Source organism: Dermacentor silvarum, chromosome 5 (genome assembly GCF_013339745.2).
Source record: "Dermacentor silvarum isolate Dsil-2018 chromosome 5, BIME_Dsil_1.4, whole genome shotgun sequence".
NCBI classification, from domain to species: domain Eukaryota; kingdom Metazoa; phylum Arthropoda; class Arachnida; order Ixodida; family Ixodidae; genus Dermacentor; species Dermacentor silvarum.
Genome location: NC_051158.1, coordinates 21814287 through 21839658, shown reverse-complemented (window position 1 = coordinate 21839658; position 25372 = coordinate 21814287). Strand labels below are relative to the sequence as shown.

Genomic DNA, 25372 nt, shown 5'->3' with positions numbered 1-25372 from the left:
TGTCGTATTAGCGGCGTCCATAATAGGGCCGGGTGTTGTGCGTGTTTGCCACCGGCAGGCACGCGTGTGTACAGCAGCTCTTGACAGCTGTTGCTGCTGCTGCTGCTGCTGCTAACGTGGAGCAGTGACCCTCTTGGGGGAGGGGGTGGTGCCCCCCCCCCCTCGATCTCATCTCTCTGACACCTTTTCCGGCCTTTTTCGACGCGGTCCACCACCACGGCGACGACGACGACGAAGAACCGGAGAGCTAGCCAACTGGTCCAGATGCGCAGGCAGGTCGTCCCGGCGCCGCCGCCGCTAAGTAGAAAGAAAGGCGGCCGCCAGTGTAAAAGAGAGAGAGAGAGAGGTGACCCTTCGCCGGGGAACACAGCTGGCTTGTTATGATGCGGATGTGGCGACGGCGGCGGCACCGCCGGCAGATCGTCTCCTAATTTGCGTGTCCGGGTCCGCGGGTTTCCGCGAGCACCACCGGGACGGGCTCGAGCGGCCGATCTAATACGCGAGAGTCACTAGCGTGCTGTGGTCTGTCTGCTGCTGCCAGGAGTTCCGCTTGAAGTGAGGTTTTGACGCGATAGCGTTAAGGCGCCCCCATGTCGCCGAAAGTCCGGTGTGAGCGCCGGCGTCCGCGGCCGAGGAAATCATCCCGAACCGCCCCGACCTCGCAGGCCCTCCGCGTGGCGCAGAGGCATTAGTGTAACTAATTGAATTTCTCAAAAAGTACGACTTAACCACAACCTACAGACACGTTAGCGTCGGATTGTAATTTGAATATACGAGAAAACATATTTCTGTTACGGCGGAAACAAAAACCCCTTTTCTAACATTTCTACCATACCAACAGCGGCGCGCCCGGGTATGTTACTTGCAAAAACACCATCCAGATGGCGCTCGCCTCCTCGGCAGCGTGGGGAGCGCAAAACGGTAGCGGCGCGCAGAGGCGAAGGTGCAGAAAAAAGAAAGCTGCAGTTGCCGGGAAGCCTGACAAGCATTCAGGGATCTTTGCGTGCTATCGCGTATTGCTGGTGGTCTGCATAGACCTCTTTGGAAAAGGTCGAAAAAAGTACACGTCTGCTCTGGACACTGGACTATAGCGCACTGCAGCACCGGAGGAGGAACAGGAAAACGCGCACGGCCACCACCCCAGCTGCTACGGAGTCCAGCTGCTGCGGCTTGGAGATCGAACCGGGGAAGACGAACCGTGTCGCGGTCTTAACTCGGTATAGTTGACTGGTTCGTGTAAGCATCGGCGGGTTGGGTCAAACAGATGTTTCGTCTGAGCTATATAGTTTGGTTGATGATTACTGTACTTAAGCGCACGGTCTAAAAGCTTAGAAGCAAGTCGTGAAGGAGGGCGCGACACGACACGCATGACTGCTGGGGTTGTGAATGAGTTGGGTCAGCCCGACGTCTCGCAGACCAGCACGCTTCGACTTATAGATAACGAAGCTTTTGTCCATCGGTGTATATACCGATGGACATTAGAGTTACAGAATGGCCACCAAGAGAAGGGAAACACAGTAGAGGACGCCAGAAAATTAGGTGGGGTGATGAAGTTAGGAAATTTCCGGGCGCAAGTTGGAATTAGCTATTGCAAGACAGGGGTAATTGGAGATCGCAGGGAGAGGCCTTCGTACGAACCTGCAGTGGACATAATATATAGGCTGATGATGATGATGTATAGTAAATAGTACGTCTGACTGTCGCTGGCGTGTATCATATGGGGGAGGGGTGTTTCAACGGAGGAATTTTCTTTCGAAGAAAAATAAAATCTTGCCAGCCCGTCGTTGTCTCCCATACACGCACGAATGCCGAAACGCTTCGTACAGTCTGCCTTGAGTACGAGGTCGAGGGTGCGAGTCGCTCGAGTACCGTGTGTTTTGGGTGCGCGTTAAATATGACGACGACGGTTGATTTGTTACTTTGTAGCGCAGGGGCCAGATACGGCCTATAGGAGCGCCCGGCGAGCGGTACGTAATTGCGCGTTAAAGAACCCCATGGTATACACTGTAAAATAATTTACGCAATTAAAAGTGAACAAGGGCGTAAATATATGTCTGTAACTCTCACTCTTACATCCTTTTTTTTTGGGTGCAAGGCTGTGAGTTATAGACATATTTACACTCTTATTCACGTTTAAGAGTGGAACATATTTTACAGTGTAGTAAGAATTAATGAGGGACGCCTGCCACTAGAGCGCCCCCTCGTAACTCACTGCGCAGTTTCGGGACATAATTAAATCTTAACTTTTGGACACGATAGAACAGAAGGGGATGAAACACGTGCTTTTCGTCGTCCCTCTTGTTTTACTGTGTCCCGAGTTCTCCTTTCTCGCTGTCGGTTTAGTTATGTCCGTAACCAACTACATGTAGCCCAAACCAGCGCCCTGCAATTTTGCGACGCTTACCGGGAGCGCACGCGAGAGGAGCGCAGATTAACGACGCACAGAAGGAAGCTGACAGGACGAGGGCCTGTCTATAGAGAAGCACCCAAATCAGTTTAATTTAGACTGATGCGTAGTACTCTTTCGAAACTCTTATGTGTTCCTGAATTGATTACTGGAATATCAGCGCCGGAACCCCAGCGCCGTTACGTCAGTGCGACGTCACGAATTTCAAGGTATTTTCTCGGCTTGCTTGTGCTATAGTGTAGCCTCACTGGGCTCCCGGCGATATTCTTCATCTTTTTTTTTTGTTTCGTTTATAAGGCGCCACTTCAAACGTGAAACTGTATAGTAGCCTGGACAAGGATTCGAACTTGTGACCTTGGGTGTGTATAGAACCCCGAAATACAGAACGGTTGCGCCCAGGGGAAGGGAAGCCTATAGTCGCGCGGACGGTGGAGAATTAGCTGCTGGTGCGACGAAATTAGGAACCTCGCAGGCTAAAGGCAGGTTCAGCTGGTGTGAGACGGGGGGTTAATTGGAGATCGCCGGGAGAGGCCTTCGTCGTGTAGCGGGCGTAAAAAAAAAAAAAAATCCGCCTCCATTCCGCCCTGTGAAATTGGATGTATACAGCGAAGCTGGTGCGGACGTTAGACAAGTGCCACCACCCCGAATGACGTCAGACGACGTTACACCACCACCACCACCACAAGCGACTTACGTCTCGCGCGTACGCACGTGTGCGGAAGCGCAGCACATATCCCCGTTCTTCTATAGGCCGTCCGCTAAGCGCCAAGTGCCTTATTGAACTAAATTAATGTTTTTTTTTAAAAGTAGATTGCGTCAGGAAATGCGTAACGTACGACTTTCGCAAAAGCTGCAGACACGATAGCTTCGGATTGTTACTCGACTATCTGAGAAAACGTAAATCTGTTACGCGGCAACTGGAACGACAAAGCCCTTTTTTTTCCAGCTGCCGTTCGAGGTCTGTCTGAGCGGCCGCTAGGTGGCGGCACCGTTAGCGCAGCATACATCCATATTCTTGTAGGCTCTCCCGCCTAGCGGCGAGCGCGTTATCGAAGTAATCGAATTTCTCAAAGTAAGATGTGTCGGAAAATGTGTATAAAGTATACGACTTAACCTGCAGACACGTGTGTAATTCGAATAGACGAGAAAACAATTCTGTTAGCGGAAACTCGAACCACTTTTCTAGTTGCCGTTTTTTCTGGGTGAGCACTCCACGAAAAAAAAAAAAAAAAAAAAAAAAAAGCCGCGACCAACTAGAGAGGCGAACTTCGCCGTAAAATAGGCTGATGACGAAACAACATCGCCATTTCGTATACCGTCTGCGGTGGTGGCCGTGAACCACTTGTGACGTCGCCGGCAGCACGGTGTCTTGGCGAAATCAGCAGCGGCATAGCGTCTCGCGAGCCCTATACAGGCGTGTGCACTGCAATCGGGCGCGACCTCGGGGGAAATTCCCGCGACTTTCGGCGCGTGTCCGAACGTGTGTAGAGGCGAGGCCCCCCCCCCTCCCTCGAGCGGCCGACGCGCGCCGCGACTGCGAGCACGCATGCAGGTCACGGTGCGCTGTGCACGCCCGGGCCTCGGTTGCGAAAAGAGGCTGAAGGGAGCTGTTGAACTCGCTTGGCGCTGTTCTGCGGGGGCGAAGTGTTTGCCCCTATTTTTTATTAGCCAGAATAAAGGGACGTGCAGGTATACTTTCAAATACACGTATACTATATTCTACGTACCTATTTTCCCCGCATAGTCGATCCCCACGCCGGTTCAGACGTTTGTGCCATCGCAGCTATAGCGCTAAACTTGAGATGCCCCTGCGCTAGAATTCGTCCGGCTGACTGTGGAACCGCTGTCTCGGCTTCATCGTTGCCCGTGAACTGACGACACAACCACCTCGCACTTCTCAAAGCGAGACAGCTTTCCCCATACGTGGGCTTGCATTTCCCCGTGGATTTCGATGGGCGTTCGTCGCTTCCTCCATAGAAAACGAATCGCACTTCGTTGCTCGTGTACGCCGGGGGACGTGTGAAGCACAACGGCCGTCTTCAACAACTGACGGCAGCAGCGCCGTGCCGTGGAGCTACCGGCAGATAAGGCCGGACCGGACCAAGAAAGGTCCACCGCTGGGAATGGATATGTTGACTTCGTATTTGCAGTCGTAATTCGTCCTCGTGTGTGCAAGCATCACGTGTCACGGTCGTAAGAAATTAAGAGCGCATTCTAATTTCGTGCTCACCTTCCGGCCCCTCTCTTTTGTCCGGGTGCACTTTTGTAAAACACACACACACACACACACACACACACACACGCACACGCACGCACGCACGCACGCACGCACGCACGCGCGCGCGAAGCATAAGCGTGTGTATTAGACGCACGTAAACAAAACGCGAAAGCGTAGCGTAGCAGATTCGGCCTTGCTGGTCTACGCGGCCCTTCATTCACGCCAGGCGGAAACCAAAGTCACATGAACACAAGAAGCAAGAAGCCAACAAACAATGACACCAATTTATACATAGGGGAAATTACTTGTACTTACTAATTGAATTAAAGAAATGATAAATTAATGAAAATGGATGAAAAAACAACTGGCCGCAGGTGGGGAACGAGCCACGTCTTGCATTGCGCGTGCGATGCTCTCACCATTGAGCTACCGCGGCGCCGTTTTCTCATCCACTTTCTGTGGTATTTATATCTTACACCTAGAAATAACTCTGGAAGTGTTAGCCAGCGCCACCACTCACAAACCTAGGCGGCGGATGTGGAACATGCTTTCTGCCGCAGGCGTCACGAGTACGTGATCCTTTTGGGTGATGGCAACTGGTCATTAAACCCACATATGCTACCTGAAGGCATCAATGCTGCCGGATTGGAGCCCTCGTTATGTAATGAACGAGAAGAAAGGGAACCGAGGGGCCCGATTTTTATTAAGCCCGCCTGCTCTCTCCGTCCTGCACTATAAAATAATTTACACCCTTAAAAGTGAACGAGGGTGTAAATCAGTGTATAACTAACACCCTTGCACCTTTGGGTGTAAGGTTGCGAGTTATATACCGATTTACACCCTTTTTCACTTTTAAGGGTGTAGATTCACTTTTACGTGAACGAGGGTGTATACACATCAGTGTATAACTAACACCCTTACACATTTGGGTGTAAGGTTGCGAGTTATACGCCAGTCTACACCCTTTTTCACTTTTAAGGGCGTTGATTACAATGTAAAGGCGCACGAGGGAAGGACTGATGAGTGCGCACTGCAGGGCGTGGCGCGTGACGCGGCACATGCTGACGTCACACACGCGTACTCTCTGTCTCTCCATTATTGAAGCGTGGGCAGTGTCCCTCAGTGCAGTTGCAGGTACTGAAAAGCGTTACCTTTAAAATGTTACACCCTTTAAGGTGTAATAGCCTTGTCCCGCAGCAACGTTCTTGAAAAACTGCGCGCCGTTCAGAGAGTAATTTGATCGAGGGGCGGAGGAAAAGCATTTATTCAGGGGAAAAAAAATCAGAATCGGTCGTTAGTGTTGAGTGTGTTTTCTTTTCTTAACTCTGCCCACACTGTAGTGCAGGGACCTTAATGAGCGTTCTAGTGTTCCATAGTGTTGTTGACAGAGAAGAGAGAGATAGAGTGAGAAAGACTCTTACGACAGCCGGATATCTTAGCCTATGGCAAAATTCTGACATGATACTCCTGATGATTAGGGGTGAATGTGAAATACAAGTAAGTACAAGAAAATAATTGAAATGGGAAATATGGCGGTCGATTATCGTTGTGACAAAATTGCATCCTGCACTGTGAAATATACACAGCGTGTAAAGTGTGCACACGAAAGGGAGAATTTTCCACGAGAGTGAATAATTACGTCTTTATTGTTGACATTTCCCTTGTCTAACGCACCATGCCCAGCGATTCATATATACTTTTCGTGACCATGTAGCCTGTTTTGATATTCACCGAAGGACGAAGCGATCTCGAGTTTGTGTCTCGCCTGCTACGCTCGCGACGTCGTCATTACCCTATTTATGACCACTGCAGGACAAAGGCCTCTCCCACTGACCTCCGGCCGGTTACACCTGTCTTGCACCTAATGGCGGCACCATTACATGCCTGCGAGTTTTCTCATTTCATCGCACCAACCTAATTCTCTGCCGGCCCCTACTGCATTTCCCTAATCCCTTTGCCCACCCATTCTGCAACTTTAATAGAGCACAGGCCTGTCATTTTTCGTTCCATCGCTCGTTTGCGCGCTCCCTATAGCTTCTTTTCAATCTTCTTTGCTAGCCTCCAAGTATTTTGTATACATTCTTGCGTTCTTATGTGCGCCCGGCGGTTTGCGCGCCCCCTAACTTTGCGTGCACAAAGCCTTGATGTGTTAAAGAAATTGGAAATTTACCAAAATAAATTGGAATAAATAAGGCCACAAGGACGCCTGAAGCCGCAAGCGTGAAGGCTATAGGCAAATCCATACACTACCCATAATTCCAGCGTAGCTGAGCGACCGCAGCGTCAATATTTCCTCTAGTAAATTTTACAGGAAACTTTTACAACCTGTCCTAACCGTTACACGACCTGCCTAGCCATCGTGGAACTAGATTATACACTCTCAAGGGTGTAACTCTTTTAAGGGTGTAAAGCGAACATTTACTCCTCTGGGGAGTATAGGCAGCGCTTGACAAGCGAGTCAAATGGAGGGGAGGGCAGGCGCAATTCCCGCACAAGGGAGTTTTTTTTGCAGGGGCTGTTTTTAGAATGAAGACGCGACCCGCAAAAGCGCAGTGAGTGCTGTGAGCGTCTGTGAATGGGTCCCACGCCGTGGAAGCGGATGTTGTGCCGGAAGTGGCCATCCCAGGGAGCGACGGGATGTTCCGACATTCGGTAAATGGCGCCGCATTTTCCACGCGTGCAGAACTGGCTCTTCATTATGCTCACGTGCGGTTTGTTTTGTGTTGGCCTTCCTTTTTTTTTTTCTTTTGTGTTTCCTTTGCACACTTGTCGTGGGCACGGACTACAGTGACACGATGTTCCTCTCGCTTTTTTTTTTTTTTTCCCTTCTCGAAGCACTTCCGTCGCGCGGCCTTACAAAGAGAGCCCGTGCGCTCTAAACGGCGCCATGTTCTGTTTCAGGGGACGCGAGCAGTTGCGCGTTGAAGGCCTGGGCTTTCATATGAAGTTGGACGTGGGCTTCATAATTTTTTTTTCTTTTCGCTGTCAACACACTGCATTTACTACAACATGATGGTGATGATGACGATGATTCTCAGCTACGGCGCACCCATTCACGTCATGCTGGCGCAATTTGATTATTTCTTTAACTTCTTTCTCGTCCCAGGAGAATCATATAATCATCACCATCATCATATACTAACATGTAGGAAAGAAAGACGACTGATCGGGTCACTGGACGCGATTGCTTCTTCCGTTGGAAATTTTTTTTGCTCCAAATTGTGGGCTGCCTGTAGTTGGGGGTGCGGCCCTTATACGAGTCTATACGGCAATCTCAAATGACAGACTTCGAGGTATATATATATACTCGCGCTTCTTTCCTAATCCTCTACTCTGAGTCTTTGTCTTCTTCTTCTTTTTTGCAACCGGCTGCGGTTGCTCACTGGCTGGTGCTCCGTTGCTGAGCTCGAGGTTGTGGGTTCGATTCCCTGACAGCAGCGGCCGCATTCCGACGAGGGCGGGATGCAAACCTTATTGAAAGAATCCCAGCAGCTCGAAATGTATCCTTGAAAAATCCTGTATAGTTAAGGCCACGTATAGCTGGACAGAACCAAGGTAATGTAGTCTTCCGTCGCTCGGAGCGAGTCAGACTATCTTTTTTTTTCGTATTTCGCCTAATTACGCAATTGGTCGTTATTAATTAATCAACCTCTCACATGATATAGTCGGAGGAAAAAGTGTCAATGAGAAAATTGTAGACCGTCGTTTAAAAAAAAAATTCCCGATCCAGCTTTCTGTTGCTCAATACCTGCTAGCTATATATACATAAAGTTTTTCCGCAGCCTACATGAGAGAAAACTGACGAATAGAAAAAAGAAAGGGTGCCGCGCGACTAGTCGCGCGGCAGTTAATAATAGATGATTATTTAATTAGGCGAAATGCAAAAAGAAAATAGTCTGACTCCAAGCGACGACAGACAACACTACCGTGGTTCGTTCGGTCAGCTACGTGACACTCGCATATTTGTAATATATATATTTTTTAATTCTAGCACAAGTTACGTGGACACGGCATGCGTATGATCTTTAGGTATATTTAATCTCCCAAGTAAAGCACCCCTCGAACGCGCACTGTTCGTAGCGCATATATATATAGACCACCCGACCATCACGCCGCGGTGATATATCGTCGCAACGCGTACGCGTTCGTCGTGTATAGCTGCCGCCATTCAGGTGCGCGTTCTTCGTAACGATCCGGGCGACCTTGCCAGAGTGGCCTCTCTGCTTTGGCGGGTTTTCCTTTTCATTGTCGTCCGAACGCGACGAGAGGGGCGCGGACCGCGTAGGCTGCGCAGGTAATATAGCTGCGACGGTGTGTCTCTCTGTTTTTTTTCTTGTTTGTTTCGTTTTATTTCACGGCCACACCCATACATACACATATACTGCGTCGTTACGGCTCAGCCCAGGCAGGCCTCGCGGTATTTGTCCCGGAGTCTCTCTAACCGGCAGAGCCGCGCGCTGCTGGAGCCGCCATCTTTTTAGTTAAAGTCGGCCCTTCTGCGTTACGAGGAAACTCGATAGTTTGTCGGAATTCCAACTGTTTTCCAACAGTAGGGGGGGACCCCTTAACAAATTTGTTGGGTCCCAAAACTGTGTACTTTGTAATTGTGTATCTTTATTTAGGTTAAATAAATAAAACTCAAACTTTCTCTCTGTGTGTGTGTGTTCATTTCCTCAATGGTCTCTTGTTGAGACATTACACGAGGCAGTGGGTGGGTTAGTGGCGAACGAAGATAATAATAGTCAGGATGGAATGTTTTCGATGGGCTGCTTGAATGCTATAGACACAGTTGGTCGATGATGTTGGCAACTTCGGTGGGGAGGCCGAAATTCCAGTCTCGTGCTGTGCTGACGATGCGGTGCGCTCTTTTTATGTACGGGTTGTCAAAAGACAAAGAATGAAAAAAAAAATAATTATGAAAAAAGGTCAAGACGTGCTATTCTGCGGCGTCTGTTCTATGCTCGTGCGTGCCAGGAATTCCGCAATTTACGACCCTGCAAGATGACCGAAACCTGGAGACGAGTTGGTTTAGATTTTAACCTTGAGGGCCGAGCGCCAACGGGCGAGGGACAAAGGAAGGTTGTACACGCAACTGCGCTACTCGAGAAACTAAGATACATTTATTGGAATAAAACTGTACGTGTGTAACTCGTTATAACGAAACGGTATATAGCGAAATAATCGATATAATGAAGTAAGGGGAATTCCCCTTGAAATCCTCATAGAGATTCTTAGTGCACTATGCAGGCAATAATGGATATAACGAAGAAATTCTGCAGCACCCTTTCAGCTTCGTTATAACGAGGTTTTACTGTAGTCGTATACGGGCGCAACCGTGCTTGAAAAGGCCACAAGGAGAGTAATTTCCTCAAAGGCGCCTGATATAAGTTGCACTTTCTTTCTTGTATTTTCCTTTCACGTGGTTTGATTTATATCTTTTCGAGGTCAAAATATTTCTTGCTGCTCATGGCCGCCTAGTCATGTATAGCTATATCTAAAAGACGGCAGGGGCCTAGATATGATTTTTTTTAATCGTGTTCCGCACGAGAAAGGAAGCGACCTTGTAGAAACAGCATGGAATGCATGAAGTGTAGCGCAGAAATAACAAGAACACAAGAAGGATCGAAAGACAGACACAAGCGCTAACTTTCAGCGTCGAAATTTTATTTCGGGATTGTTTGTACTTATATGCGGCACAAGGGCACGTGGACAGTGATATCAGTGCCCCTATGCTACCAGCAAGCGTGAAAATCATTTCAAAAAAAAAAAAAAAAAACCTGAATATATAGTGCATTGCAGATGTAATCATCTATATCAAGACATGCGCAAATAATCAAGTTCTTAGCTAGCGGACAATGACAGTGAAAGTTGATTGACGCATTGGTCAACAAACAGCAGGAGAGGATGCGCTCAGTTTTCTATTCGGTTTCTATGATTAATCTTAATACAGTTTCGCATTTACGTTTGCCTACAATAGTGGTGTCTTATAAGCAGGGAGTGGCGTGCACACGTTTTGAAGTTGAAACGCCAGATAACAATCACGTGACACACGATGATCATCATGACGATCGACCATGAGGATTCATGATGATCAACCAAGCCTACATATCGCCACCCCCGTTGAAGATTCTACAACGAAGATGGCGATGCTTCTAGCCGTTGCTTTCAGTTGGCGTATATTATTTTCTCCCCCACTGGGGGGGAAAAAAAAGGAAATTATGTTCCTGGGGCCTTTTCCCCTCCCCCTTTCCCCCTTACCCGAGGTGCACTGCGACGGCCCTGCTGCTCCGAGGTTATTACAGCCTTCGCGAGGGCGCCCAGTGAAACGCGAATGCCATCCCCGGAGTGAGCAATCAGTCTCAATTAGCGACGGCTGGCGCAATTTCTCGCTTATTTCGCCGCTTCCGTCCGCCGCGCGTCTTCTTCGAGCGGACTCGGGTCGGGCGCGTCGCCTCTCCCACGTTCCTCCGCAGGAAAGAAACAAAAAAGACAAAAAATTGGAGGACGCTTAAGCTTAGCCTTTAATAGTGAAACGCGATAGCATCCAAAGATCCCTGGCTGCTTATCAGGCTTCTCGGCAACTGGATTATGTTTTCTCGTATATTCAAATTATAATCCGGCGCTATAAGGTCTGTAGGTTGTGGGTTAAGTCGTACTGTACGATTTTTCTGACGGATTTTACTTCGAGAAATTCAATTTCGTTCACTAGCGCCTTGCGCCACGCGGAGGGCCTGTCCGGTCGGGCTCGTTCGGGATGATTATTTCCGCCAACGACACCGGCGTTTACGCCGACGCCTGAGTTTCTGCGACACGGGGGCCTTAACGCAATCGCGTGAAAAGCGGACGTTACAACCAGTCACACTTCACGAGGACGTCAGCACGTCCTGAAGCGCTAGCTTTGCTGCATGACAGAAGTGCTCGGTCGGTAAACTGCATACCCAGGATCCCTCATGAAGGTTGTTCGCGAACCTCAAATACGCGGTTTCTGAGACGCCCCGCCGTCCTCAAGGGAACGTCGCCATCCTATTCAATCTGCGTCGTCCTGTAGTGAAGAGGACACCCACTCACTTACGCCGGTCGGGGTGGATCTGGATGATTATTGCCGCCAACGACGCCGGCGCGCCCACGCCGACATCGACGCCGGATTTTCTGCGACACGGGGCCCTTAACGCTGTCGCGTAAAAAAAAAATAATAATAAATAAAAAAATGTGGCAGGAATTGACGTCCACGTTTGTAGATAATCCTTGGCGGGTTGAGCTTATATGCAATAATCCCTTGTAAGCATAGGACGGGGGGGGGGGGGGGGGGGATCCTGCATCTATAAGAACCAGTGAGGTATATACCCGTATCTTATGTGAAATTGTTAAGTATCGGAGTTTTATGAGGATTGTTTAACGGTCATCATCTTGTTATCTTCTTGATATTGCAGTTTGTGCAGCTATTTTCACGCGACGCGTTCCGAAGGAACGCAGTCCTCGCAGAAAATTCACCCTTCTCACGATTGCAGACATTAAAGCGTCGTATATATATATATATATATATATAAGAAGCCAACAAACAACGACACCAAGGACAACATACGAGAAAGTACTTGATTGATTTGTTCTTGATAAGATTAATAAAAATCGGGCCCCATCTGTTCCCTTGCTTCATATATGTACGTATATCGGGATTTGGAAACGTTGGAAAACTCACGCGATATGTCGTCCACACATCTGCGGCTCTGTCTTTTGCACACAGTTCGAAATGTCATTGATAAGTTCCCGGCCACGCGTGACTGCAGGTAGGTGTCCTTACCTTACTGACTACCTTACCTGACTGCAGGTAGATGTCCCTCTTATTAAATTTAACATTAAGAATTACATTCTGGTGTTATACGTGCCAATACCACTATCTGATTATGAGGCACGCCGTAGCGGGGGCGACTGCGGATTAATTTTGACCACCTGTGGGGTTCTTTAACGTGCACCTAAGTCTAAGTACACGGGTGTTTTAGCATTTCGCCCCCATCGATATGCGGCCGCCGTAGCCGGGATTCGATCCCGCGACCTTGGTGCTTAGCAGCCCAACACCCTATAGCCGCTAAGCAACCACGGCAGGTGTTCAGTTGTCGCGTAGCGCTGCGCTGGATTTGCTGGCTCGTGAAACTCGCACAAACTGCAAGTAGCAGAGAATTCCACTTCCACGTGATGTCGCGGGATGGCCGAACGTAAAGCCCCTATATATCTTTTTTGCTTTCAAAAGAGAGCAGAACATCTATAGGGACTTTAGCCGAACGGTCGGTCCGCGCCATGCACTTGACCAAAAGCAGCTGCAGCGGCTAATCCACCGCTTTGTCTTGGCTTTGTTTCTCCACGGCCGCGCGTTTGCGTTTTGTGCAAAAAACCGTACCGCCTTCTGTCGGGCGCCGACGGCAGCAAAATGGCGCTTATGGCGCATGCAACGTCACCACTCCCCGGTTGGGTGGCGGGAGATTTGAATGGCGATAAAGGTATTCGGGCCCTTCAGATGCAATTTTCTCGTAAACTGAGTCTTTTTTTAACACGAAACAAGTGTTGCGAGGTTTCTGGAACGGCATTTAAACAGTCCACGTCGACTTAGTATTTGCCTTTAGTGTCCCTTTAACCGTATATTTAACCGAACAAGAAAACGTAGAAAGTTACCTATCAAGAAAGGGGTCAGGCAAGGAGACACAATCTCTCCAATGCTATTCACTGCATGCTTAGAAGAAGTATTCAAGCTCTTAGACTGGGAAGGTTTAGGAGTGAGGATCAACGGCGAATATCTCAGCAACCTTCGGTTTGCAGATGACATTCGGCAACAATGGGGACGAATTACAGCAAATGATTGAGGACCTTAATCGAGAAAGTGTAAGAATTGGGTTGAAGATGAATATGCAGAAGACAAAGACAATGTTCAATAGCCTGGCAAGGGAACAAGAATCCAGGATCGCCAGTCAACCTCTAGAGTATGTAAAAGAGTACCTTTATCTAGGCCAATTACTCACAGGGGAATCAGATCACGAGAAATAAATTTACAGAAGAATAAAATTGGGTTGGAGTGCATACGGCAGGCATTGCCAGATCCTGACTGGGAGCTTAGCACTGTCGTTGAAAAGAAAAGTGTACAATCATTGCATTCTACCGGTGCTAACATATGGGGCAGAAACTTGGAGGTTAACAAAGAAGCTCGAGAACAAGTTAAGGACCGCACAAAGGGCGATGGAATGAAAAATCTTAGGACTAACGTTAAGAGACAGGAAGAGAGCGGTGTGGATCAGAGAACAAACGGGGATAGTCGATATTCTAGTTGACATTAAGCGGAAGAAATGGAGCTTGGCAGGCCATGTAATGCGTAGGATGGATAACCGGTGGACCATTAGGGTTACAGAATGGATACCAATAGAAGGGAAGCGCAGTCGAGGTCGGCAGAAAACCAGATGGGATGATGAAGTTAGGAAATTTGCAGGCGTAAGTTGGAATACGCTAGCGCAAGACAGGGGTAATTGGAGATCGCAGCCTTCGTCCTGCAGTGGACATAAAATATAGGCTGATGATGATGATGATGATGAACCGTATATATTTGACCTCTTTATTTTCAGTCTAGAATCAGAATTGCTTTATTCGTGTCAATAATGAGGTACCGTAAGAATTATAAGAAATGTACGTATACAGAAGGAGGTCCCGTATGTATAGTTAGAAACTGAATTGGTACCTCCTGTGCATACCGAGAATTATTTAAAAAATAACAGCAATGACAAAACGCACGAAACTAGCAACTATAACATCCCGAAAAATTTCACATTAGGTACATACAAATGATCAATATAGGAGGTAAAGCTGTGAATAAAGTAATAAAAGTGAAAAAAAAAAATACAAATTTACATTCTTCAAGAACAAGAAAACATGACCAGAAAGAAAAAAAAAAACAGGAAAAACACCAAAGGTAGACCAACGCGTCGCTTGAGAGAATGTTTATTTTCGGCAGACATCGACGCCGCCGGTTCAATTTTTTAATAATTTTTTTTTTCTTGCCGGCCCTTCGCGATACCGCCGGTAAGCGTCGGATCGACTCTGCAGCGAGCCGTTCTTTTTTTTTTTTTTTTCCTGGTATATACTCTCGTTTGAAGTCGATCGATAAACGTGAAGTCGACATCGTATTAGCGATCGAGCAACGTGTACCAGTGCTCGTCCTTCAAACGCCCGCGACCGGTATGCATGCATGCAGACGCGAGACGTTGGGAGGATTTCGCGTGTCTGAGCCAACATGTATGCAAAAAAGAGATAGGCGAAACGATGGTAACGAGATTATATAGGCCGTTCTGGAAGCGGTTTTTTCTCGTTTTTTTTTTTTTTTTTTCGGGGAGAAAGCACAAAAAATGATCTCCGCACGTATGCAGTAAGCTCATAAGTGCTGCAGCAGCAGCGCGTGTCGTGGTTACGTAACCGCGTGCGGCCGCGTCGTTTGCGTATGCAAATCTGCACTAGCAGCACGGCCGCATGGCGGCTTAGAAACGGCAAAGATGGTCGCAGTATTTGCGCTCTGTTTCACAATCACGCGGGCCGTTTGAGCTGAAAGCTGTATACACAGCCATGCAGTCAGTCGAGGTGCGTTTATGAATACGGGGTGTTATATATATATATATAGCTGGATTCCGGTATCATGGGGATGCCGCGAAAACGGCGCGTGACGTTTTGAACGCTATAACAGAATCCCGCGCGCCCGTATCAACGGTTGCTTAAAAAAAAAAGAAAAAAAAAAAAGGCAGTTTTGCCCTAAGGGCGAAGCATTGAGAGCGTGGTTTAGCGTTGAGTTTTAACTCCTCGGGCGGTGTTCTAACCATATACAGGGTGTCCCAACTATCATGAACCGAGATTTAAAAACTATGCAAATACCACGGAGCTGGACAGAACCCAGGTAATGTTGTAAGCCGTCGCTTGGAGATGCTCGTAAAATTTTTGTTTTACATTATGAGGCCTAATTAACTAATCAACTTCTCAAATGTTATAATTAGATGAAAAGCGTCAATGAGAGAATTGTAGAGCAACATGATAAAACTCCCGATACAGCTCTCTGTTGCTCAATACGAGCTGCATAAAAGTGTTCTTTCACGCTCGGAAAAGAACACTTTTATGTAGCTCGTATTAAGCAACACAGAGCTGTATCGGGAGTTTTATCATGTTGCTCTACAATTCTCTCATTCACATTTTTCATCAAATTATAATACTACGGTGCACTAATTTGCCCACAGGGCAACCACCTTCACAACGTTAAAGGCCTCTTCTGCACACTCATGTGCACCTTGCTAAGGAGCCCTTAGTGGGCAAATTCACTCCGGCAGCATACATTATGTGTTAAAAAAATTGCTTGAAATTGGCCTGTGCCTCTTCGCGTGCGATGAAATCGTCTGCATCCGTGGTCACGGTTGGTTTGCGTTTAGTTAACTTGTGTCCCAGGTTTCGTGGTCGTATGGTGTACTTACAGCAACGCTCGCTCCCGTTACCATACCTCACGCAGTTAGTTCCACTCTAGTTAAGACACCAGAGGGCAGGACTTGGTGATGCTACTAGTCGGCGTTATATTAAAAAAAAGAAAAAAAAAAAAAAAAAAAAACGTCGTTTCAACATTTCGTTGCGAGCTGTCTGCTTTCAGCGCACGGGGGCGCCACCTGTACTCTCTTGTTCCATCTGACCCTCCCATTGGTATTTATTATGCTTTACCTCGCACAGTTAGTTCTAGTCTGCCGACGACAGAGGGCAGGGCGTGGTTTTGAATTTCCTTCTAAACAAAGTCTCCTTTTCAACAACCCAGTCCCGGAAACCACGTGCGAGGTCGTCTGGCTCTCTAGCGACCTACTTTCAGCGCCTCGGGCGCCACCTATTATACCGACTTGTGTTCCCTCTGGTCTCCCATTGGTATCAATGCGCACACCCCGTATAACCCGAGAGAAGAGAACGGTTTTAACCAGGGAGAGGTGTCTTAATTAAGGCGAATTTGTAATCCGTCTTTCTTTTTTCTTTTTTTCCCGGCGCGCTAACGAGCTCTTTTGTTTGTCTGTGGTGCCCAGCCGCTTGGTGGTCTTTCGGTTGCGTCGGGTTGTGATAGTTTAGGCTGGACTCTGCTTCGAGGCCACGTACTCGAAACGAACTCGTGGGATTGCTGGTGGTTGCCTTGCATGCGAAACAGAAAGAGAGAGAGAGACATAGGAAGTGAGTAAACAGGAACGGAGACGCGTGGCGTGTACTACGGAGCTCTTAATTGGCTTCCAAAGCCAAAGCAAGCCTATCCGTGAAAGGGGGGGGGGGGGGGCTCCTCCGGAAGGCGCTGTCACGTCCGTCGCCTGGGGTGTAGTTCCCGTAGTTAGTGTCGCCATTTCTTCGTCTCGTTTTATTCTGTGCCTCTGTGTACCTTCTTCTCTATACTCAAGTGTCTGTCTCTCTCTCTCTTATGTTTTCGGAAACCTGTGATAGCTGTTGACACCTTCGAGGAAATTACGTTTTGCTGCTCAGGTCTGCGGTGAGCTTTTGATGTGGTTTACTTCTGTTTATCTGTTTATTACATATATGCCCGCATTCTATCCAAGAGCATTATCGCGGGGTGGGGAGATATACACATATTTTACACATTTGTAGACGTAAATACAAAACACAGTGGTCACACAAAGCGAGCAAGGCCTTATAAGCAGGTAAACACAAAAGCAAGAGATCGCTATATAGTATAATTATAGTATCGAGGTACCATACCCGTTTAAAGCAAAAAATAAAGTACAGGGTCAGGTAAAATCAGCGCTATAGAGCTTATAGATCGATAGGACAGGTTCGGTCATTTGACGAAACAGCGGAGTTTCTTGTTGGCTGCGTTCTTATTAGTGCGCGCGCGCGTGTGTGTTTTCGCGGATCTTTATGCTGCGAGCTAATTTGCGGACGGCTAAAACACCGCTTTTTGGTGCAAGGTGATATCGGACTCTCTGGTAGCGAGATGTGCAGGGTATATATAGCGACACCCAGATCGGTGTGTTGAGCTGTATGTCTGCCTTGTCGCTGGCATACGGACCCCCGCAGTGCCATATCGACGGCGTGATCAGCTCGTATCGATACTATATCGATATGACTCTGTTGTCATAGAACTGTGGCAACGAAGGAACGACAAGTGATGGAAGCTGTTAAAGCTGGCGCACAGGCAAATATGCGAAAGCCACCCATCAGAAACAACGCGTCAGGCATTCTCTCCGTTTCTCGGTGACTGTCTGTGAAGATTTGTCGGCAAATAAGCTCGACACCGAGTCATAAGTCATAAGTCACAGAGTCATAAGTCGAATACTGCGCCAGGGAGGCCAATTCCTGTTCTGGTGAGGGAGTGACTTTGATGAAGCTTAGTGGGCCTTCCTAGTTTGGTTGCACCTGAACTAGTATAGCCCCACTAGCTCTCGGCAGTATATATTTTTTTTCTTGCCGGTGTCAGGCACCACTCCATGCCTGAAAATGTAGTGAACTGGAGTAGGATTCGAACTTACGACCTTCAGATTTGAGGCCGGGTATTCTACCTCTGCTCCACGCCACCAGAGACAGGAAGAGAGCGGTGTGGATCAGAGAACAAACGGGGATAGCCGATATTCTAGATGACATTAAGCGGAAGAAATAGAGCTGGGCAGGCCATGTAATGCGTAGGATGGATAACCGGTGGACCATTAGGGTTACAGAATGGATACCAAGAGAAGGGAAGCGCAGTCGAGGTCGGCAGAAAACCAGATGGGATGATGAAGTTAGGAAATTTGCAGGCGCAAGTTGGAAAACGCTAGCGCAAGGCAGGGGTAATTGGAGATCGCAGGGAGAGGCCTTCGTCCTGCAGTGGACATAAAATATAGGATGATGATGATGATGATGAAGCGCGACACCTTTGTTTATATGTGCAGGAACGTCGGAAAAACGCGTTGTCGAACATATACACCGCTACCTTAATTGGGCTTTAACTCCGAGCTTCGTTGGTTCGACAGTAACAGTTTTAGTACTTCCTCCAAAACAGCACACACGAAGGACACAGAAGGACAAACGTGTACTACATGCACGAATGCCGTAATGCCGTGTTTTGCCTTCTGTGTTTCGTCGGCTTGTCTGGGGAAAAGATCGCGAGGAAACTTGACGCCAGAGGCCTTGCCAGCACGCTTTTCTCTCTCTGTTTCTCTTTTATCATTTTTTAATTCGTTTCTTCGTTTAGAACCTTGTAAGGTACGCCTACGCTTTCATATTGTTTCTTTGACCGCACGCCCCTGCAATCTCGAAGTACGCGGTCCGCCTACGAAGGGTCTTCGGTCCTCTTGGGTCGTCGTCTTATACATTGGGAGATTCCATCTTATGACGCTAGGAAAAACACAAAGACGAGTCCTTATTTGTTTCACCCCGCTCGTTGCTCTTGTTATCTCTTAGATGGCGGAGAACGCGACAGTCGTCACGTCAGCTCCTATCTCTGTATTGTAACAGCGGTGTTCTTTTACGCGCTCGGCGCTTACTTGCTTTCGGTCGCCCGACTTCCCTCGCGTTGCGTGACGTGCGCACTTCGTCGCCAATTTCGTCGGCGTTATCTCTTCCGAGTCCTTCTAGTAGATGCACGTATGCTGTTCCGTTTATGTACTTTTTTCCCCCTCGAATTCGAGATGTGGCCTTGTGTCGTCTGCAAGCCTCTGTGTCGTCTGCTTCCTGCACCTATAGTGCCGGGTTGTCACCACCGTCGTCTGGAGTCGTAATCTCGCAGACTCTCCACGTGCTCTCGTGAATGGCGCCGTGTGCCCTCTGGTGCTGATATTTTAATGTACCGTTTGTTGTTATCGCTGGGCGTATGCGCAGTCGGGCTGGCGTAATCTCTCGTCATCAGTTTCTCGTAGTACGTCTGTTCCATTTGCACTCGTACTTGCCGAGTTTCGTGCGTCATACGCCTTAATGAGTACACCAGCTGCACACTTCTCAAGAAAGCTTGATAATTCTATTTTGCGCTCATTAAATCGTCGTTTCTGACATCAGTCACATCAATCTAGTACAGAGCACGTGACTAAACTTTACGCAGGTAGCGTCTTCCAAAGCGAGAGAGACAGAAATAACTGATTATGTGGACTGCCCAGAATGGAGGTCAATGAATTCTGTTGGAAGATCTGGTCGTTAAACTACAGCTGTTTACGCCAGCTAGCTGGGCGATCCCAGATTTCCATCTGTTTCTTCCTGATAAAGGTAGACGTTAGTATCTCTATTAGCTCCCCGCCAAGTGTCGCGTGAGAAAGAAGTATACCAGTGAAACCCGTCACCGCTGACAGTATTCGGCGCTCAATGTCGCGAATGGTAGGTGATTCGTTGAACGACTCGGGAAAAAAGTCGACGTTGTTGCGGCGTCGTCTGCTCACGCCATGCATGCCGTCGCCACGGTCGTCTGCGTCTTCCGTGCAGACGACGACGCCGTCTGCTCCCCATGAATGGCGCCTGGCCGTGACGCGCACGCTGTCGTCTGTCGGGCGGGGATATTACGGACACGCAAAGCGCGCTCCTGTCGCCGTGTCCTGTTTCTAGCCGCTACCGGCGGCGCCGCAGACGCCCACGGAAAAACTGCGGGCGGTCTATCGCACTCTTTTTTTTGTTGTCCTTCTTTTTTGATCATTCCCCAAACCGCCTTATCCGATCACGCCGGGCCGTTGCTTGCCGGCCATACCACGCCGTCGCGGTTCCTCGTATCGACTTCGTGCCGTCGCTCGCCTTCTGCTGCTGCTGATGTTTCTTCGCGCACGGCGTGAGAGCGACCTTGGAGAGGGGGAGGAGGGGGCCGTACTTTCTCTCCCCCTCTTCCGTCGCTCCGTGCCTGCTTGCTGCCCTGCGGGCTCTGCACGCTACATCGTCCTCTGCCCACTCTCTCTCTCTCTCCCGTTTCTCCCTCTGCTACTTGGTCGGCACGTCCCCATTAAGAACCGTGCAGTGTGCTGTGGGACTTGCGGAGATCGACCAATCGCGGGGCGACGTTTGCTGTGTTCGTCCGCGGCCGTCTGCCCCCTGCATGCGGTCGTCTGCTTTCCGCGGTGCAGGAAGCAGACGACACTGAAATGCGCGCCGTCGCGCTAACACCCTTTGTTTAGCCGGTGAGTATTAAACGATTCTATGTAAGTGTGGGGAACCTTTCGGTTTAGATCATTAAAAAAAGTAATGAATGCTGCTTGCGCAGGTTTGTAAACGCGGTAGCTCTGCAGCTGTTCTATCGCTTGCACATTTGTAAGCTGCCCAGTGAAAACACTTCGTCCGTAGGACATCCGAATCGTGTTCCAATGTTCATGCACCGTTTCGGAGTCAAATGGGACATCCGTCGGACGTCCAGTTGCGGATGTCCTACCACGGACGCATGTCCCCATGATGTCCCTCTCGGGCATGCAAGGGATGTCCGCAGGACACGGAAAGTACAGCGCATCCCTAGGATACCAATGTCCTGTTAGTGGATGCTCATAAGATACCCATAAGACGTCATTGTTGTCGCTGGGCGTACACTATCCGCCAATATGAAAGGAAACACTTGATCTGTGTTCAATCAGCGATTCTTGCAAATGCGCGCAAATCAGAACCTCACATTTGTTACGTCGTTCTCCTGTTGAAGGATTCCAGCTCGTGCAGCTTTTCCTCGTTAAAAGCCCGCACGAGGAAAAAAAAAAATCTGCCTTTGAACACAAATCTGGGGTTCCCTTTGATATTGGCGGTGAGTGCACGTACGGGTTTGGGCAACTTGCAGCGTGCTCAAGAACATCAGATCACTTATTTACGCAATGCATTCAAAAGCTTGCAGTAGCTTCCGAAACAAATTGTTGGCGCCTCTGTCGGGTCTATGTGGAGTCGAAACAGAAACTATACTGCCGGCTCTTCTTATGAACTATTTTTTTATGCGATACAGGCGGACCTCGCACACTTGGCAGATATCTGTCTGACTAAAAATGTGGACCAATCCCGAAAAAAAAAAAAAGTGCATGCAGTCTACCCGTGTCACACGGGCGTTTGGATAGTCAGTTGACTCAGAGGTCAAGTTAGGGCTGCTACACGGGCGGTTTCGAAGGCCACCGAGTCAATAGTCTATCGAGTCAACGGAGCACCCTACAACTCTATCGAAATCTCGATGGCCTTTGAGCAACGGAAGCGGAAACAGCGCGAACATGCTCTCTCGTTCACAGTGTGCTCGTACTCACGGTTAGAAAGAACAAATCGAGCCAAAATGCTCTAAAAACACTATATATGAGTGTTATTAATTATTCAATAAAGTATTTTTGCCACTTGATATGTGCCAAACTGCACATACTCTCGACAACAGCGACGTGCTTGGGTTCGTACACTCTCCCTCTACTTCATGTGCTGCCGGCTGCCGTCATATCGCCGCCACTTCTCCGTATAAACAAACAAAATAAATTATAGTGATTTTAAGTGGTTTTAATGATTTTTTTTTTTACATTTGGTGACATGAAAACGAAAATAAAGATCCGCAGCGCCACACAATTTTGCGAGAAACGTCTGAACCACTCAACGGCCTTTCAAAAGTGCCGTGTAGCAGCGCGACAACTCTTTTGAGTCGATAGAGTTGTGGCGTTTCGAAGGCCGTTGACTGGAAGGCCTTCCAAACGTGCCCGTGTGACACGGGTACACCTATAACACAGCGTCTCAAAGCGCTAGATATGTCACGAGGGAAATGATGCGAGTAACTGACACGTGACACACGCGCCAGACGTTTCAAAGAAGCGTGTGTGCGCGCTCGTGGCCTAAATTGTTAGAGCATTGAGCTGTTGTGGTTGGAAGACCGAGGAGAGAGCCATCGGTCACGCATTCCTTTGTCCCTTTCGCACTTTAAATGTATCTCAACAGAAAAATCCAGGCGTGTCGAGCGATCGCGTCACAGTGTGCACGAAATAGCGAGAATACGAAGCATAGAAAGCGTCACTTTGATTAAGTGAGAGCGTGCAATGTCGCCCGTGACGCACGCAGCTATAGTGACGTCACAATCATCACATTCTAAGTATGCTATCGCGTGTTCTCTCTCTCTCTCTCCCTCATTTTCCGTCCATCCATGTGGACTGCATTATTTGTGGACAGTGCGATGCGGGACAGGTATACAAGAACCGAGACATGGATGAACGCATATCTGGGTTCGCGGGTCGGCGTAACAAACTTCACATGAAAGGCGCGAGCACACACACAATATTCTGACGTCGGGGCCCCCCTTGACATCGTTTCACAACGTGTGTTTGTGTGGGAGGGGCACTTCAAACATTTGCTCCATTTTGCTGTTTGAGTCCATATACTAACGGCTCTCTTTTCTGGCCGCGGAGTGTTACGTTTATTGCTGAGACCTCAAGCATGGAAGTATAGCCGTTCGGACCCAGTCCGCGTCCCACGTAACGAGTATTACCGTATTATCCCGCATTTCAGCAATCCCATCTCAAAATGCTTCTCGAACTGATCAAAAGGCTGCATTTACAATCAAACCAGGTCGCCTTTGTTCTCTTCGTCGTGTTAATTTTTTTGTTGTTATATAAACTCGTCAAAATAAATACGGGTGCTGACTTTTTTCTACGACACGGTACGTAAAAATTAGCCCTGCGCTTCGGTTGCTGCAACACCAAACAAATAAATGACCCTGCCGTGGTTGCTCGGTGGCTATGGTGGTGGGCTGCTAGCAGAGCACGAGGTCGCGGGATCGAATCCCGGACACTGCGGCCGCATTTCGATGGGGGCGAAATGCGAAAACACCCGTGTACTTAGATTTAGGTGCACGTTAAAGAACCCCAGGTGGCCGAAATTTCCGGAGTCCCCCCACTACGGCGTGCCTCATAATCATATCGTGGGTTTGGCACGTAAAACCCCATAATCTAATCTAACACCAAACAAATGAATGCGAGAGCGTGCCGATATTACTGGCAGCGCAACCTTTTTTTTCAAGACGACTAGCCAACCGACGCCACTACATAGAGGCCTGCACTGTAATATCTGCATATCGTTGCACTATTTTCTGCCGCGCATTCGTCCACCTCGGCGCGCCTCGCTGCCTTCGCGTGGCGCTGCACCGTTCTAAATGGACGCGCGGAATATAGCTGTTGCGTGGACGCGGATACGCGCCTCATCCCTCTCCCTATAGCTTCCACAGGCTATGACGCTTGCTATTTTTTTTTTTTTTTTTTTTTTTGTCTTGTTAATTATTTCTTTTCTCTCTGTGCCTCCACCACCCCGCGGCGGCCCCCTTAAAATGTCTCGCCCTCTCCTGGAGGTCGTCGGACGGCCTCCCGAAGCTCTGGTATCTTGGGAGAGGAGGAAGTGGGAGAGGGGGGGAACGTCGTAGCTCCTCCTTTCCTTCCTGCGGAACTGGCCAAATCTCGCTCGCCGGTTTCTTTATTCGCCGTCGTGCTTTTTTTGCCTTTTCCGCCGCCGCGTCTTGTCTGAGTGTGCCTTCACCTTCGCCGCGGGCAATTGGCTCGAGATTTCTACCGTCTTTGTTGCTTTTTTTTTTTTTTTTTTCTGGCGTGGCATGCTTCTTAGTAGCTAGCTAGTAAGTTAGCTGGGACTGGGAACTTCGTTTTCCTTCTTCTTTCTCTCTCTCTCCTCTCTCCCCACCTCGCGAATGTTTTGGCATCCGGAGGCAAGCACACATACTCTTTGTTTCTGGGAGATGATGTAGTGCTTTGTTTAACCAGACTTCTAATCCAACTAGTTGCGCTTGATGGGATGCCCGTGTCTCGTGGGCGTCCTGTACCTCTTCAGCTTGTACGCAGACGTAGCAGAACTGAAAGCATGGCAAATGAGATCTTGCAAAGGAGAATTATGACCCTGTAAGTGGTTAGGCTGCCATTGGAATTATGGTTATTAGATGGATTTTTCTACTATTTGGGCACGGGTTCGTTAACGAAGCACATTGCAACCGCTTTGTTCATTTTGAGCAGTTGTGTCTCTTGCATTCACAATTAATTTAGATAAGGGCATAATTTGCAGCACATATTTGAGTGTAAGTGTTACTAGTTAAATCCTGATGGGTGAGACGATCGAGGGAATCCGAGGGGCTTTACTTTTTTTTCTAGTCACAACTATAAAAAGCAGACAGTCTAGGCGATGTTTACTGAATGACTCTCATTACGTGTAAATATTGTTTATGTCTAAACGGTCATCCTTGTTTCGGATGACCTGTAAGCGATGAAACAGTAGAAAGTATACAGAGGCTTAATAAGATTAATTGTTACTAAACAAAAATCTTGCATGAGACATTTAGCTTCAAAGGCATTGCTATAAAAGGATGCACAATGTCTTTTGAATCCGTAAGGACAAAGTTTAGGCAAATTCATGTAATGACCTTCATTTCCATGCTGAATGAACGGCTGTACTCGCGGCCGATACAGGTGCTAGCACCTGATTTACCTTGAACATATTTGTATGAAACTCTCTGTGTCAGCATTTGATGTGTCATTTTATTCCATCTTAACATTTGTTACAGGGCAGGCTAGCACGTGGCTATGAGGTGTGGCTGAACTGTGTAATAAATGATTGATTCCGTAAATTTCTTCTAACGTAACAAGTTTTACGGAGATAACACGAAACACTGCCCATAATTCGCTCCACAAGTTGGTGCGAGATGGTGGAGCTTTGCCCAATTAGCAGGTGAACCATGTTCTGTGGGAGAGATGTTAATTGCTGTGCATAGCTGTGCATGTACAGAATTTTATATCTCTCTGATTACATGAAATCATAATCATGAGATATGA

The 25372-nt window shown here is 48.2% G+C and overlaps 1 protein-coding gene across 1 annotated transcript in view; it reads left to right on the top strand.

Moving 5' to 3' along the window:
* LOC119453038 (E3 ubiquitin-protein ligase SMURF1-like) overlaps positions 1 to 25372 on the top strand; it is a 123435-nt gene that overhangs the window by 71232 nt on the left and 26831 nt on the right.